Source organism: Monodon monoceros, unplaced genomic scaffold (assembly GCF_005190385.1).
Source record: "Monodon monoceros isolate NGI ecotype Baffin Bay Population unplaced genomic scaffold, NGI_Narwhal_1 Super_Scaffold_16, whole genome shotgun sequence".
NCBI classification, from domain to species: domain Eukaryota; kingdom Metazoa; phylum Chordata; class Mammalia; order Artiodactyla; family Monodontidae; genus Monodon; species Monodon monoceros.
The window spans coordinates 15,328,975-15,343,353 of record NW_021703772.1 but is presented as its reverse complement, the minus strand read 5'-3'; the positions used below and the strand labels follow the sequence as shown (position 1 = coordinate 15,343,353).

At 41.9% G+C, this 14,379-nt stretch overlaps 1 protein-coding gene across 1 annotated transcript in view; it reads left to right on the top strand.

Moving 5' to 3' along the window:
• Nucleotides 1-3,457: 3,457 nt before the first annotated feature.
• The window catches only part of ACSL3 (acyl-CoA synthetase long chain family member 3), an 82,230-nt gene continuing 71,308 nt past the window's right edge, over nt 3,458-14,379 (top strand). Inside the window, exon 1 of the mRNA XM_029225209.1 lies at nt 3,458-3,712. The gene's annotated coding sequence lies outside the window, so the exon portion shown is untranslated. The remainder of the gene's footprint in view (nt 3,713-14,379) is intronic.

Below are 14,379 nucleotides of genomic sequence, written 5' to 3'. Positions count from 1 at the left end.
TGTGAATCTCCATCTCTGGCCTTTCTCCCTACCAGAGTGTAAGGCAGTAATTTGTCCCTATTGGGGCTGATACATAACCCAGGCACAGTTCTGCCAATCCTGCCTACTAAGTCTTGCTAGCACTACAACCTGAGGCCCCACAGAGTATCAGCTTTGCCTTCATGGAATCTTGCGTAACACTGATCTGCAACCAAGAAACTCATTTTCCTGCAGAGTAGCAGCAATGGGCATGTGACTATAGGATCCATGGGTATTACCATATACATGCCGCCTGATAGAACTCTTAAAGGTCTCTTAAAGGCCCAGCTAAGGAGTCAGCTTGTAGATGATGCTCTTTTGGGGTGGGGCCCTGTGCTTCAAAATATGGCATAAGCTTTGAACCAAAGGTCAAATGATGCTCTGTCCCCAGTTGCTAGAACATCCTCTCCCAGCCCTAGTGGATGACCTATGATTGAGCTAAGCTTATCAGGGTATTTTCATTTGCTAGTGATTGGTTTAGGGGAAGTGGGCTGAATACACCTTGGGAAGATGCAGTGCCATAATAAACACATACTGACATGTCGGAGAAGCCAATTTTCCCTCCTGGCTTTGGATGTAGTATTGTGTAAAGATAATGTTTGGAGCAGTTGCAGCCACTCTGTAACCAGGAAGAGACAGAACATGAAGACTGAGAATGGCAGAGTAAAGAGATAGAAGGAGCTGGGTTCTGATGACACCAGTGAGCCCTTTGAAGAAACCCTAGAATTGCCTTCCTCTGGACATTTCAAGTGAGATAACAGATGGTTTTATTGTTTAAGCCACTTCTAGTCAGAGGTGAGTAATTTCCAGTGATACCCACGGTGGACACTTCTGAATTGGGCTTCCCACATTTATTCCTTCCCATGGCTGCTTCTGTGTTGATGGTGTCCACCTTCCACTAGAAAGGCCAAAAATGCTGGCATTTCCTGGTTTCTCTTGCAGCTAGGAAATGATGTGACCCAATCTGGCCACTAGGACTTGAGGAGCGGTCAGTTGTTAGCTTTCTGAGAAACGGTTTCCTCCTTGATAAGAAGCGGCATTTAGGCCCTATTCTTTGGCCAGATGCTGTTGTGTCTTCATGTGACACTTGAAACTGTGGCGTCCATCTGTGACTATCATAGTCTAAGGATAAAGCCAGAGTGAAAGATGTAAAAACTGAGGTCCTCAGTGACCTAGCAGAGTCCCTGGACCAATCGTGGACTTGTCCTGCCTCTTGAGTTATCTTTAAGTGAGGTAAATAAATGACATAATTTAAGTTGGTTTTTGTTGGATGTTCTGCTCCTTGAGGCCAGCGCCATCTTAACTCAAAAATATAGTATAGTATGCTACCTCAATCACGGTCTTCCCTTCCCAATCCACCAGAAATGAAAGAACAAAAAGTTTCTGTTAAACTTTTAAACATCAGCTGGTCCTGGTTTTACCTTATAATGATTATGGAAAATGCTAGTAGTATATAGTTTGCTATAGAAGCACAAACTATTTCTATGACCCTTCACATGAGACAGATCATTAGGTATTCATGAAAATTACAAAGATATCTCCTCTCAATAGCCCTGTAATTGGGAGAAATAACAAAACTGTGAAAGGAACTGTTGGATGTTTTCATTCAGTTGGCCATTATAGTTTCTGAATTGAGTTTTTCTAAAAAGAAGGAAAATGCAGCCAAATTCCATAATTCCCTGAAAAGCTCTAAGTAAAAATATACTGAAATCCTGAATAAAAGAAAAGCAACTGTGCATATATTATTTTATTTTAAAAACAGAACATCTTAGAGACTGGAAACATTACATTTCTGTTTACCCTAAGCAAACAAGATGGGAATTTAGAATTTTGAGTCCAAGGAGTATTTTCCTTTAAAATATATATATCATGCACACACACACACACGTAATACAGAACGAGATAATGAAGATGTTAAGATGTTGCTGGAATTCCACTAGTCTGCTTTATGCTTATTGATGGAAAAAAGATTCCTCCCTTGTAAATTACTTATTTTGCTAGAGGCTTTTCCTGGTTCTGGAACTACCACTTTTAAGGTATACTTCCCTCAGCATGCAGAATGGTGGCAGTCTTTTCAGATAAGAAATTCTGCATTCTATTTATCTTCAGGATGTTAACCTTTGACAGCACTTCGAAAGATTAGCGAGCAAATTAACCTATTTTTCTAGCAGAAGAGCAGGTTGCCTGAATCAGGTATCCTTTCCTGTAGGTAGTTAAACTGGCCTGGGGCCCAAGGTGAGTGAGATTTCTTTGCTCTCAGTCTCATCACTCCACCCAGCTCAAGTTCAGGCGGCTTCACAGATTTTGAGATTCTCTTGGGAAGTGAGCCCCTGCTTTAGTCTGAGGCTGGCTCATGAACGTCACCTTTCACCTACTTAAAGACAAGTTTTGCACAGCATCGAGGTTTACTATTCAAGTAGCTATTTCTAGCTCCTTCATTACTTCAAAACAAAATAAACCCCTCCAAATGTTTTATTTCCTGTGGTATCAAATCTGACTTAATGTTGTAACTTTGTCCAGGGACCAACTAAATAATATGTTGGATTAAAGAAAAAAAAAAGCTCAATCCCACTGCTGCTTGGGTAATGAAAGCCATCTTTCTTACAGTGTATTGTACTTGTTGTTTTAGTCATTTGTGTTTTGGTTCGTTTGCTTGCAGTAAGGCAGTCTACCTGCACCCTATGTTTTTTTCCTTTTTGTAGTGTCTAAAGTGAAATATAATGGCAAACTTTAAAATACAGGAACACTTTTAGCTTCATAAAAAGAACGTCCAAAGACAATAATTTGGGGTCAACTTTATCATTTGAAAACAAATATCAATCTGGTATAAGTAGTGAGTGCACTGAGGGGAGATGGGTTATTTGCTGGGTTCGGTAAGGCCAAAACAAGAGACAATAAAGAAACATGCTTTGAATTTTTGAGACCCTCTCGCTTCAGACATTTCCAAAAATCATTTTATTTTACAAAATCTGACAAATTTGTGCAAGAACGAAACAAGTAATCCAATTAAGAATGAAAATAATAACGCGCATTTTTTTCCCTGACCTATATTAAGATTTATGCATTACAGCAATATCTGCGTTTTCTAGTTCTTTTTTCGGGAGACAAGGCGGTGGTCTTTTACCCCAGGAACTGCCCTCCTGCAGACCCGGCCGGCCCCGCCCCATCTCCGCCCCTGTCGTGGCCGCACGGACTGGCTCCCCTCCCCTCCCCCGGCCGCAGTGGTCCCGTCCCTCCCCGCCGACCTGTCCCCGCCCCGCGCCGGCTGCGGCTGGGTCCCGTCCGCCCCGGCTCGGGCGAATGACCCATAGTAACCCCGCCCCGCCCCCGGCCGCCCGCGCCGCGCTCCCGGCCGGAATTCGATAGGCCCAGCCCCGCACGCGCCACCGCCCGCGGGCCAATGGGCTGCTGCCTCTCTGCATATGCAACGAGCGCCGGCCGGGGGCGCGCGTCCTGGGCGGTTCGGCTCAACAGACGCTGGTCTGCAGGCGCTGGGGCGCTACGCTGCGCTTGTTGCGAGTGCTGGGGCTGAGACGAGTCGGCGCGGCAGCTGACCGGGCAGCCGACCGCCGCCCTCTCGCAGTGCGACCGCGGAGGCTGCGTCAGGGTCCCCAGGAGGCGGCCCGGGGCGTGAATGCTCTGGGGGCACAGCCAGGCCTGCATGGGCCGGAGGAACCGGAGCTCCGACGTCGCGGTGAGTGCAGCGCCTGTGGTGGGAGCGGCGGGGCCGTGTTGGCGGCGGGGCCTCCGCGTGCGGCCGGGCTGGGCCCGAGGGCGGCCCGGGCCTGGGGGAGGGACGCGGCCGGCCTGGAGGCCCCGGCTCCTCGACGTGGCCGCCGAGCCCGACGCCGAGGGTGTGCGCGCTGGGGGTGCGGGCTCTGGGGCCGGCCCGCGGCGTGTGTGGGAGGCGCGCCCGTGGGGTCCGGGAAGCGGGTGAGGTGGGGCCCGGGCCGAAGGGCCCACGTGAGCTGGGGGAACCGCAGCCCGGGCGGCCGCGCTGTCCGGGGGAGGAAGGCTGCGCGGGGTCTCTCCCGGCGCTTTGGGGGCGGGGTGGCCTGGGGAATTGGCAGCTTTCACTAGCCCGGCTCTGACGCCGTCGCTGGGAGGAAACTGAGCCCTGCGGTTTCGGAAACCCACACTGGGGGGGTGGGTTGCTGCGGGGCGTGAGGAGAAATTGGGGGTGTGAGATGGGTCGACTTTGGTATTTGTTCAGGCCACGACCGGTGGTGATGGGGCGGGGATGAATACTGTTGTTTTGGGGTTGGGAGTTGAAGGTTTATTTTCCCTAGGTGCGTTTTAATTATACAGCAGTAGTGGAATGTGTAACACCGAGAGAGTGCTCACTACCAGTAGCCCAGTGGGGTAGGGATGATCTGGCCCGTTTCACAGATGAGGAACCTGAGGCCCAGAGACGTAGAACTGGTTTGTCCAGGCTGGATTTAGAAAATGTGCTCGAAGCTATTGTGTATATGGCCCTTCAAAAATAGGGTAGAACAACGTCTTTGAAATTATATGGACGTTAGAGAGAGAATAGGCCTCGTGAAAGTGATTATAGCCAAATAAGATGACAAACAGCTGACACTTATTGAGCCTTTATAACATTGCAGGCGTTGTGCTAAGAGCTTTCTGTATACTATCTCTGAAACTTAACAACCCACTAGGGTGGCGGTTATTCCCATTTTACAGCTGGAGAAACTGCCGTTTGGCTATATTAACTTGCCCCCAGATCACAGCAAGTAAGAGGAGAAGCTGGGATTCAGATCCGCCTGTCTGAAAATCCAGAGCTTTCACATCTAAGCACTATAGTACGCTGCCACTCCTTGGTGGCTGGCTGAATAGTTGTCACCGTGGATTTTTGTTTGAGTGGCCAGGAGAGCTGTAGTTTGATGATAACCTTTTTTGTTTCCCCAGATTAGTTCCGAGAGTTGAAGGGTGCTGCTGAGGTGCTCCTGAAAGTGTATTAGTAGGTTATTACAGGGCGGAGGAGGTGTGACACGGGAGTGTGCTGCACAGACTTTATTCTTTTCTTTTGTGTTCTGGCGTCTTCCCATGCACTTCTCACCCTTAGGAATGAGTAAGACTTCTTTAGTCACTCTGGCATTTTCCCTTTAGACTTTTCCTGGTTTCTCTCTTTTTCTATAGAAAGAGTTGCTTCTGTAGGATGGCAGTGTTGGGTGTAGAGCAGAGATCCACTGGATGTATGGGTCACCTAGTGTCTTTGGGTCTCAGTTACTGGGTTTGTAAGATGTTTGCGCTGGTTGATTTAAAGCTGGAATATTCTGAGTCATGTCCTTGAAGGAAAGAAGGAAGGAAGGAGGGATGGGAAGGAGCAATCCCTGTCTGGTTTGGGAAGTCAGATCTTAAAGCCCCAACATTTTTCTCATTGCTTTTGTGCTCCTCTGCTGTCTGGTTGTGCTTAAATTAACCATTCCTCTTTCAACTAATTGCTCACTTAGAGCCTTTAATTCCTATTCTATGTCAGGCACCACGTAAAGTGCTAAGAATGCAGCAGTGAACGGAACTGATGTGAGCTTTGCCTTTACGGAGGAAACAAACATGAAGCAAATCTCATACAAATAATATATAATTACAAATTATGATATGTGTAATGTGTAATGAAGGACAAGTAGTGTGTGAACGAATATTATATAGAGGATTGTGATTTAGATGGAAACCTAGCCTAGGGAGGTTTTTTTATTTTTCCCCTTAGATGGTGGGTGACCAGTAGTGCTTGTTGACTAGACTGGGTACTATATATATATTTTTAAACTTTTTATTTTGGGATGATTTGAGATTTACAGAAAAGTTGCAAATATGGAATATTCCTGTATACCATAACCCAGCTCCCCTGCTCTTACATTAACGTGTCACATAACCTTGGTTCATTTGTCAAAACAAGAAATTAATATTGATATTATCCTCTTAACTATAGACTTTATTCAGATATCACCAGTTTTTCCACTAATGCTCTTTTTTCCGTTCCAGGATTGAGTCCATGATACCAGCTGGCATTTTTCATTCATGTTATTTTAGTCTTCTCTAATATTAAATACTAATTTAAAAATTTACCTTTTATGAGTTTACTTCTAATAATTTGTAAGAGTGGTATGGAACACTAAGAAAATAAATATACGAATATGTAAAATAAACTATATTATATGTCATTTTCCAGCGAGTCCAGTTTTGTTTAAATTAAGATTGCCCAGTGTCAGTACGGTAGAAAGAAAATTGATCAGACTTAAAATTCAGGATCTGGAAAGGGAACGTTTTCACTGGCATCTCTTTTTTTTTTTTTTTTTTTTTTTGTGGTACGCGGGCCTCTCACTGTCGTGGCCCCTCCCGTTGCAGAGCACAGACTCCGGACGCGCAGGCTCAGTGGCTATAGCTCACGGGCCCAGCCGCTCCGTGGCACGTGGGATCCTTCTGGACCGGGGCTCGAACCTGTGTCCCCTGCGTCGGCAGGCGGACTCTCAACCACTGCGGCACCAGGGAAGCCCTCACTGGCATCTCTTTACCTCTCAGATTCCTTTTATTTAATTTTACTTATTTCTCTTTCTTTTTTTTTTGACAGATTATATTCCATTATAGGTTATTACAAGATATTGGGTATAATTCCCTGTGCTATACAGTACATCCTTGTTGCTTATCTGTTTTACGTATAGTAGTTTGTATCTGTTAATCCCGTACTACTAATTTGTCCCTCCCCTCCTCCCTCTCCCCTTTGGTGACCATGTTTGTTTTCTGTGTCTGTGAGTCTGTTTCTGTTTTGTATATATATTCATTTGTATTATTTTTTAGATTCCACATACAAGTGATATCATATAGTCTTTTTCTGTCTGACTTTTTTCACTAAGCTTAATATTCTCTAGGTCCCTTCATGTTGCTGCAAATGGCAATATTTCATTCTTTTTTATGGCTGAGTAATATTATAAACACACACACACACACGCATATACACATCACATCTTCTTAAGCCAATTGTCTGTTGATGGGCACTTGTGTTGCTTCCATGTCTTGGCCATTGTAAATAGTGCTGCTAATATACATGTACCCGAATGTTCATTTTGAATTAGACTTTTCATCCTTTCTGGAGTGGAATTACTGGATCATATGGTGATTCTATTTTTAGTCTTTTAAAGTACCTGAATACTGTTTCCCATAGTGGCTACACCAAATTACATTCCCACCAACAGTGTAGGAGGGTTCCCTTTTCTCCTTCAGCATTTATTATATGTAGACTTTTGATAGTAGCCATTCTGACAGGTGTGAGGTGATACCTCATTGTGGTTTGTTTGGATTTGTATTTTCTTTAATAATTAGTGATGTTGAGGATCTTTTCATGTGCCTGTTAGCCATCTGTATGTCTTCTTTGGAGAAATGTCTGTTTAGGACTTCTGCCCACTTTCTGATTGGGTGGTTTGAGTTTTGTTTGATATTGAGTTGTATGAGCTGTTTGTATAGTTGGAATATTAACTCTTTGTCAATCGCATCATTTGCAGATATTTCCCTCGTAGGTCGTCTTTTCATTTTGTTTATGGTTTCTTTTGCTGTGCAAAACTTTTAAGTTTGATTAGGTCTCATTTGTTTATTTTTGCTTTTATTTCATTTCCCTTGGGAGACTGATTTAAGAAAATATTGCTACGATTTACGTCAAAGAACGTTTTGCCTATGTTCTCTTCTAGGAGTTTTATGGTGTCGTGTTTTATATTCAGATCTTTAAACCATTTGGAGTTTGTTTTTGTATATGGTTTGAGGGAATGTTCAGATTTTGTTGTTTTACATGTAGCCGTCTAGCTTTCCCAACACCACTTTTTGAAGAGACTGTATTTTCTTCTGGGGAGATTTTTGAATTGATATGGTGAGATATTACTAGATGACGATCTTGCATTCTGAGGCTGTAATTAAATGTACATAAAGCAAGAGTTAGAGAACTTCTAAGCAACAGTATTCTTTTAGTTTCAATGTCTGTTTCTACTCAGAATGTCACTGCAGCTCACATTGCAAGATACGAAAGTGAGAGAGGGAATTTTTTCAGGAAGTCATTCTCCCTGCCTTTAGGGTACTTATAGCTTAAATATTCCTATAATACTTAAACTTTCCCCTTTCAGATGAACAGTTGGGAAGCAAGAAACTTATGTGAGATTTGGACCTGAGGATGGGATTTGGATGTGTTCAGGAAAGCTAGGCCAAAATAAGTTGACAGTTTTTTCTAACTTTAGATAAGTAGTAGTATAATTATCGAAAGTATCCGGTGTAGTTTACACTTTACAGAGTGATTTAACTTAAAATTCTCACCTCTTAGGAGACAAATGATGACATGATTTGGGAAATATAAGCCATTAAATGTGTGACTATTTCAGTTGAACATGTATTAAGCCAATACAAATAGTTCATTGCAGTACATTTACTGAATGCCGTCTGCATGCAAAGTGCCGTGCTAGGTGTACAATGTGGAATAAATAAAAAGATGAACTTGTAAAGTCGTTGCTTTCAAGGAGATTTCAATTTAATGAATACTAATACTCAGATTAAAGTTGTTTTCCTTCTTAAAGTACGGTCATTTTAGCTTATTTGATCCTCTTAAGAGCCTTATATCATTAGCAGAAATATTGAGAAAATGGAGATTTAGAGGCAAAGTTTCCAGACCCGATGATTAATAGTAGTATATGGGTTGGGAGGAGGAGATGTTGAGTGATACTCATTTACCATTTTGACGCTATCAGTGTAGAGATTGCCAGTGGAGAGACTAGAAAGAGAACAGGAAGAGGCCAGGGATGGAGCTGGGTATAGGAGGCTGAGCTTGCAAAGGAAACAGGAGTAGTGGCCAGGGAGGTGCGAGGACCGCCAGAAGCAGGTGTCCCTGCTGCCAAGGGGGAAGCTGTCAATACTGTGGAACGCCCCTGTGAGGAAAATTGAGTACCATCTGTTGTATTTAGCAACTTGGAGGTCATGGGTGACCTTGGCAGGAGATACTGATGTGGTGGTAGGGGTAGGATGGGGAGCAGAAGATGGGGAAAATGGAGACAGCAAGAATCGGAAACTGCTTCCGCGAGTTCTGATTTTTAGCATATTTAAATGCTGAAGGGAGGGTGTCTGTTGAGAGGGGGAGGTCGAAAATAGATGAGAAAAGTGTTACTTGTTTGTGCAAAGTTTGTGAGAAGATGGGAGGGCATGGGATCCAAAGCATGTGAGCCCTGTGCCTTAGCTGGGAGGAGGGACACCTCTTCTATAGTAACAGAAGATGGGCCTGTAACCACCTGACAGGAGTCAGTACCATATTATGGAGCCCTGAGCAATTTCCAGAAAATTGCCAAGAACTGTTGAATTCCTAAAAATCAGCCCAATTTTTGCTGACTCATGACATAGTCTTTTTAGAAAACCTCACTACAAAGCATTGTGTGAAATTGATTTAACATGTGACTTAATCTTGATTTTTATCCACCTTAATATGGTATATACTTTCATCTGACTTCTGATTATAGTTTATTTCTTTTCTGAAGAAGGGGACAATATAAACATTAAATCTTGTGATTTCTTCCTTACGTGCTATTTTTAGTTTCATAATAGTTTTCGCACTGCTTCTGTCTTCCTGACATTTTAAATGCCTAAATTCTTCTTACTTAAAATCTTAACTGCTGTTTTTACTGAAATATGTTTACTTCTCATGTTTCCCATTTGGAGGAGTAAAGAATTATTGGATGATTCAGTGGGCTTAATGGATCTGCTAATTTTTATTTTGAACTGAAGATACCTAAGTAACCAATGTTTTGGATAAATTGCCTCCAACTATAGTTCCCTATTTGTTTGTGAAGGTATTACGAGGATATATAGGGGCAATGATTTATTTTCTCATGTATTTCTTTAGTATGTATCTTGCAAGACACTGGGAATTTGAAAATGATTAAGAGATCGTCCCTGGGCTTCTCTGGCGGCACAGTGGTTAAGAATCCGCCTGCCAGTGCAGGGGACGTGGGTTCGAGCCCTGGTCTGGGAAGATCCCACATGCCGTGGAACAACTAAGCCCGTGCACCACAACTGCTGAGCCTGTGCTGTAGAGCCCACGAGCCACAACAACTGAGCCCGTGCACCTAGAACCCGTGCTCCACAACAAAGAGAGCCACCACAATGAGAAGTCCGCTCACCACAACGAAGAGTAGCTCCCGCTCGCTGCAACTAGAGAAAGCCCACGCAGCAATGAAGAATAAATTAAAAAATTCACTTATAAATAAATAATTTAAAAAAAGAGATCGTCCCTGCTCTCGAAGAACTCAGAATTCATGAAAGGAAAGCATGAACATTATATGGTGTAAGGGAAGAAGGTATAAGAATAGATGCATTACCGTGTGGTATAGCTCAGGGCAGGAGGTATACCATAGCTCCTGTCTGGTATAGCTCAGACAGAACAGGGCAGGAAAAAGGGGAGACTTTACGGTGGAGGTGGTAGCCCACTTTTCTACAACAAACTGGACTTTTTGCTAAGTGAACAAGGGAGATGGAATAGAATGTTTCACCTTGAATCTGTACCAGGTGTGTGTGTACACAGATATGTACACATTGGAGGTGGTATAACAATACTAAGGAATGTTGTTAGAAAAATAAAAACCTTACCTTGCTATAAAAAGCTTCCCATTTGTTTGTCATGTCATGGTCAGCTTTTCTATCCTTTATTTAATTTGGAAAGTAATCACACTTAGATAATATTTTTCTGATACAAAGCCTGGTTTTTTTTTTCTATACTAATGGTCTTTGGAATAAAGATGATAGCCAATACCTTTACAGTATTTCCTCTGGCCAGGTGCTGTTCTGATTTTCTTCTCAATTTTATGAGATAGTTTTTTTTTTTTTATCATTCTTATTTCACACATGAGGAAATTGAGGCACAGGGAGCTTAAGTGATTTGCCCAAGTGTGTGCTGTACCTCATCCCAGGTAGTTAGGTTCCAGAGTCCAAGGCCCAGGTGCTGCACCTCCTCTCTTGGGTGACAGCTTGGCTTGAAGTTCATATATACCTATGAAGGCATGATTATACCTGGAAGGGAGCTGTGATGACAGTTTATCTATTTTTATTACACATAACTTACCTCCCCCCCCCCAATAAAAGCCCTGTTTTTACAGAGGAGAATGTGAGGAGTAACAAACTAAATTGAGAGAATTTAACTAAAATTTTCTTCTTGAACTTGAACGTAAATACATCAGGATACATCCTCCTTTAACATTCTTACATAGGAATCATTAACATTGCCCTTTTAGCATTTTTTGGATCAGGAACATAAAGCAATTTTGGGTTCTGTAATCTGCTAATTCCATTTTTTTCCTTTTCTTTCTTAAGAAAAAAAGGAGACCTGCTTTCTGTATGTCTGAGAAATATTTTGTACTATTTAATCCAGTTAAAGAAACCCACTTCCTTCCCCCAAATCCTCTAGTTAACCACTAATCTGAATTTGGTGTTCGTTATTCATATCCATTGCTCTGCAATTTTACTACATATGGATGTATCCCTAAACAGTGTACAGCATTGTTTTATGTATTTTTAAACTTGATATAGATGGCATTGTATGTATTCTTATGCAGCATCCTTTTTTTTCAATCAGTATCACAATCTATGTGGTTTCATCTGTCGAGTTTCATGACTGTGGGTACATCTCAGTTTAGCTAATTTACTTTAAAATTGTTTTACTTTCATTTTTATTTCCCTTTTTGTTCTTAGTAGATAATTTTGCAGATACGTATCTAATATTGTTTCATTTTAAATTCCATAAATGACTGTAGGGATAATTCACATGTGTCCTTCCTTTTGGGAAATTTTTATAAATCTACTTTTGATTTAGCCAATTCTGTATTTGAGTGCCTGTTTAAGAATTTTCCTCTAAAATGTGCCTTTTTCCATTGTAATTTTGGTGGGTAGGGACATGGACTTGGAGTTACGTTTTCTTGGAATTGAATTCTGACTTACTAGTTGTGTGATCTTGGGCAGCTTATTTAACCTCTCTGTGCCTCAATTTCTTCTGTAAAAAACGGATAATAAGAAAATCTATATATTGTCAGGATTTATATGAGATAAGTTCCTGGCACATAGCACTCAGTAAATATTAACTATTTTAATTTTATTTATTTTTAGAATATACAGTATTTTCTAAGTTCATCCACTCACTTTTTGTTATTGCCTTACCTTTTGAAGCAGCGTCATCCTTACATAGACAAATACACTTCAAGGAAATGTCTAATGTATTGTAACCTCTGGTTAATGGAGATCGGGAAGAGATATTGTAAATAGTAAACTGTAAACTGAGGGACGTTAAGTAGATTTTGTTATATTTTAACGTCAGTAATTTAGGATTTACCTTGTGCTTTAGTTTTCTGGAAGTGTATATAAAGCACCTTGAAAGTAGGTTGACATGGTGTACTTCTCAGTCGGGTAACTTCAGAATCTCCGTATTAGTTTTAAACATCTTTTGAATATGACCTCGATAATGGTTCAGGTAGCATTTCTAAATATACTGTTTTAGGTCATCAACTTTGTGTTGAGTGGCGAAGGAATCATTGCCATATATGTGGGTAAAACTTGCTGTGTAAATCTGATCTGATTCCTTAACCTTTCTCAGCCTTCCATTTCAATTTCTGTAACATAAAGATGTTCTTACTTTGCAGGGCTATCACAAGGATTGAGGGAGATGACAGGTAGTAGTTTAGGGTACATGGTTGACCCATATGTTAGTTGTTAGTTATTTCTCTGCCTCCCTCTGTCTTCTCTTTTTTCCTCTTTTCTTTCTTCTCTATTCTTCCTTTTTTTCTCTTTCCTCCTTTCTCTGTCCTTTCATTGATATATAAAAATCTGCACATATTTAATGTATACAGTTTGAGTTTGGACATGCATACACCTGTGCAGCCATCACCACAGTCAAGGTAATAGGCATATTGATCACCTCCAAAAGTTTCCTTGTGCCTCTTTGTTTCTTGTTTTTGTTGCATTTTGATTTTTTCTGTTGTTCAGAAGCAGTTTTTTGGTAAGAAGTAACAAGGTATTCTGAGTCCAGCATGTGACCAAACCCATCATGTAAGTAAAAAGCATACATCACTTAAAGGGGACTAAGGAATACTAATTCCTTAAGGATGAGAGTGTTCAAGATACATAAAAGATGTGGTTAATGTTGAGTGAGCAGTACAGAGGTCAGAGAGGTCATGTTGGCCAGGGTAGCCAAGAGTCAGCTGAGCAAGATTGGATTTGAAAAAATAGTTGAGTTTGAGGTAGAGGAACTCAAATGGGGATGTCCAGGGCAGTTGGGGAAGAGCAAGGTTGACAAATAAAATTGAGAAATCACCTGTTCCGGGGGACTAGAGAAGCTGTGAGGATAAGTCACATCCCTGCGGAGAAGCAAAAACACCAGAGATTTGGAGGACAGAGACAATTAAAGACCTTGCCTAAGACTCATTTATTTATTGATTCCTTCAACTCAGGAAGTACAGTTGACCCCTGAACAACATGGGTTTGAACTGTGCGGGTCCACTTACTTGTGGATTCCCCCCCCCCCCACTAAATGTGTACTACAGCACTACACAATCCAAAGTTGGTTGAATCCCTGGATGTGGAACTGTGGGTATAGAGGACTGACTATAAAATTATATCCGGATTTTTGACTGTATGGAAGGTTGGCGCCCCTAAACCCCGCGTTCAAGGGTCAGCTGTAATTGTTGAATGAATGAAAGGTAGTAGGAATAGGAAGGGACACTGGGCAGCCAGCAAGTGAAGAGAACCATGTGGGCTCTGAGTTGTTACAGGAGGAGCGTTCAGGGTCTGGCCCGAGTTGTTTCTAACCCTGCTGCTTGACTGTCAGTGTGGCACTGCCCATGCCGTTTAGCCTTTGTGGAGCTCAGTTTCCTTGTCTGTAAACCTTGCTCAACACTGTTGTGAGCTGCTTCTCCATCAGTGCTCTTTTTCTTTTACCTCTCTTTCCACCTCTTCCTTTTTCTTGGTTTAGGACTTTTTCTATTTCTGCCACATTTCTTTCTTAGGCTTCTTTGAAACTTTATCAGTTAGCTTTGTGTGTTTCCCCCTCTGTGTGTGTTTATTACTTGTAATTCACTGGGGTATTTGTATGGATTTTATTAGATACTAACTGCACTGGCTGCTGCATAGGTGTAACCTTTAGAATGTTGTCTTCTAAATTGGTATTGTAGGCATAAAACAGTTCATTTTTCTGCATTGCTGTTTCTAGGTTATAAAATACCCGGTTATCACTTTGGCCAGAATTATGAAAAGTTCCTACTTCAACCAGAGAAGTTTCTTATTTTTTACTTATTTTACTTTCATCAGGATTGAAGTGATCCTCATTCTGGACCCTGACTTTGGCTTTTTTTTTTTTTT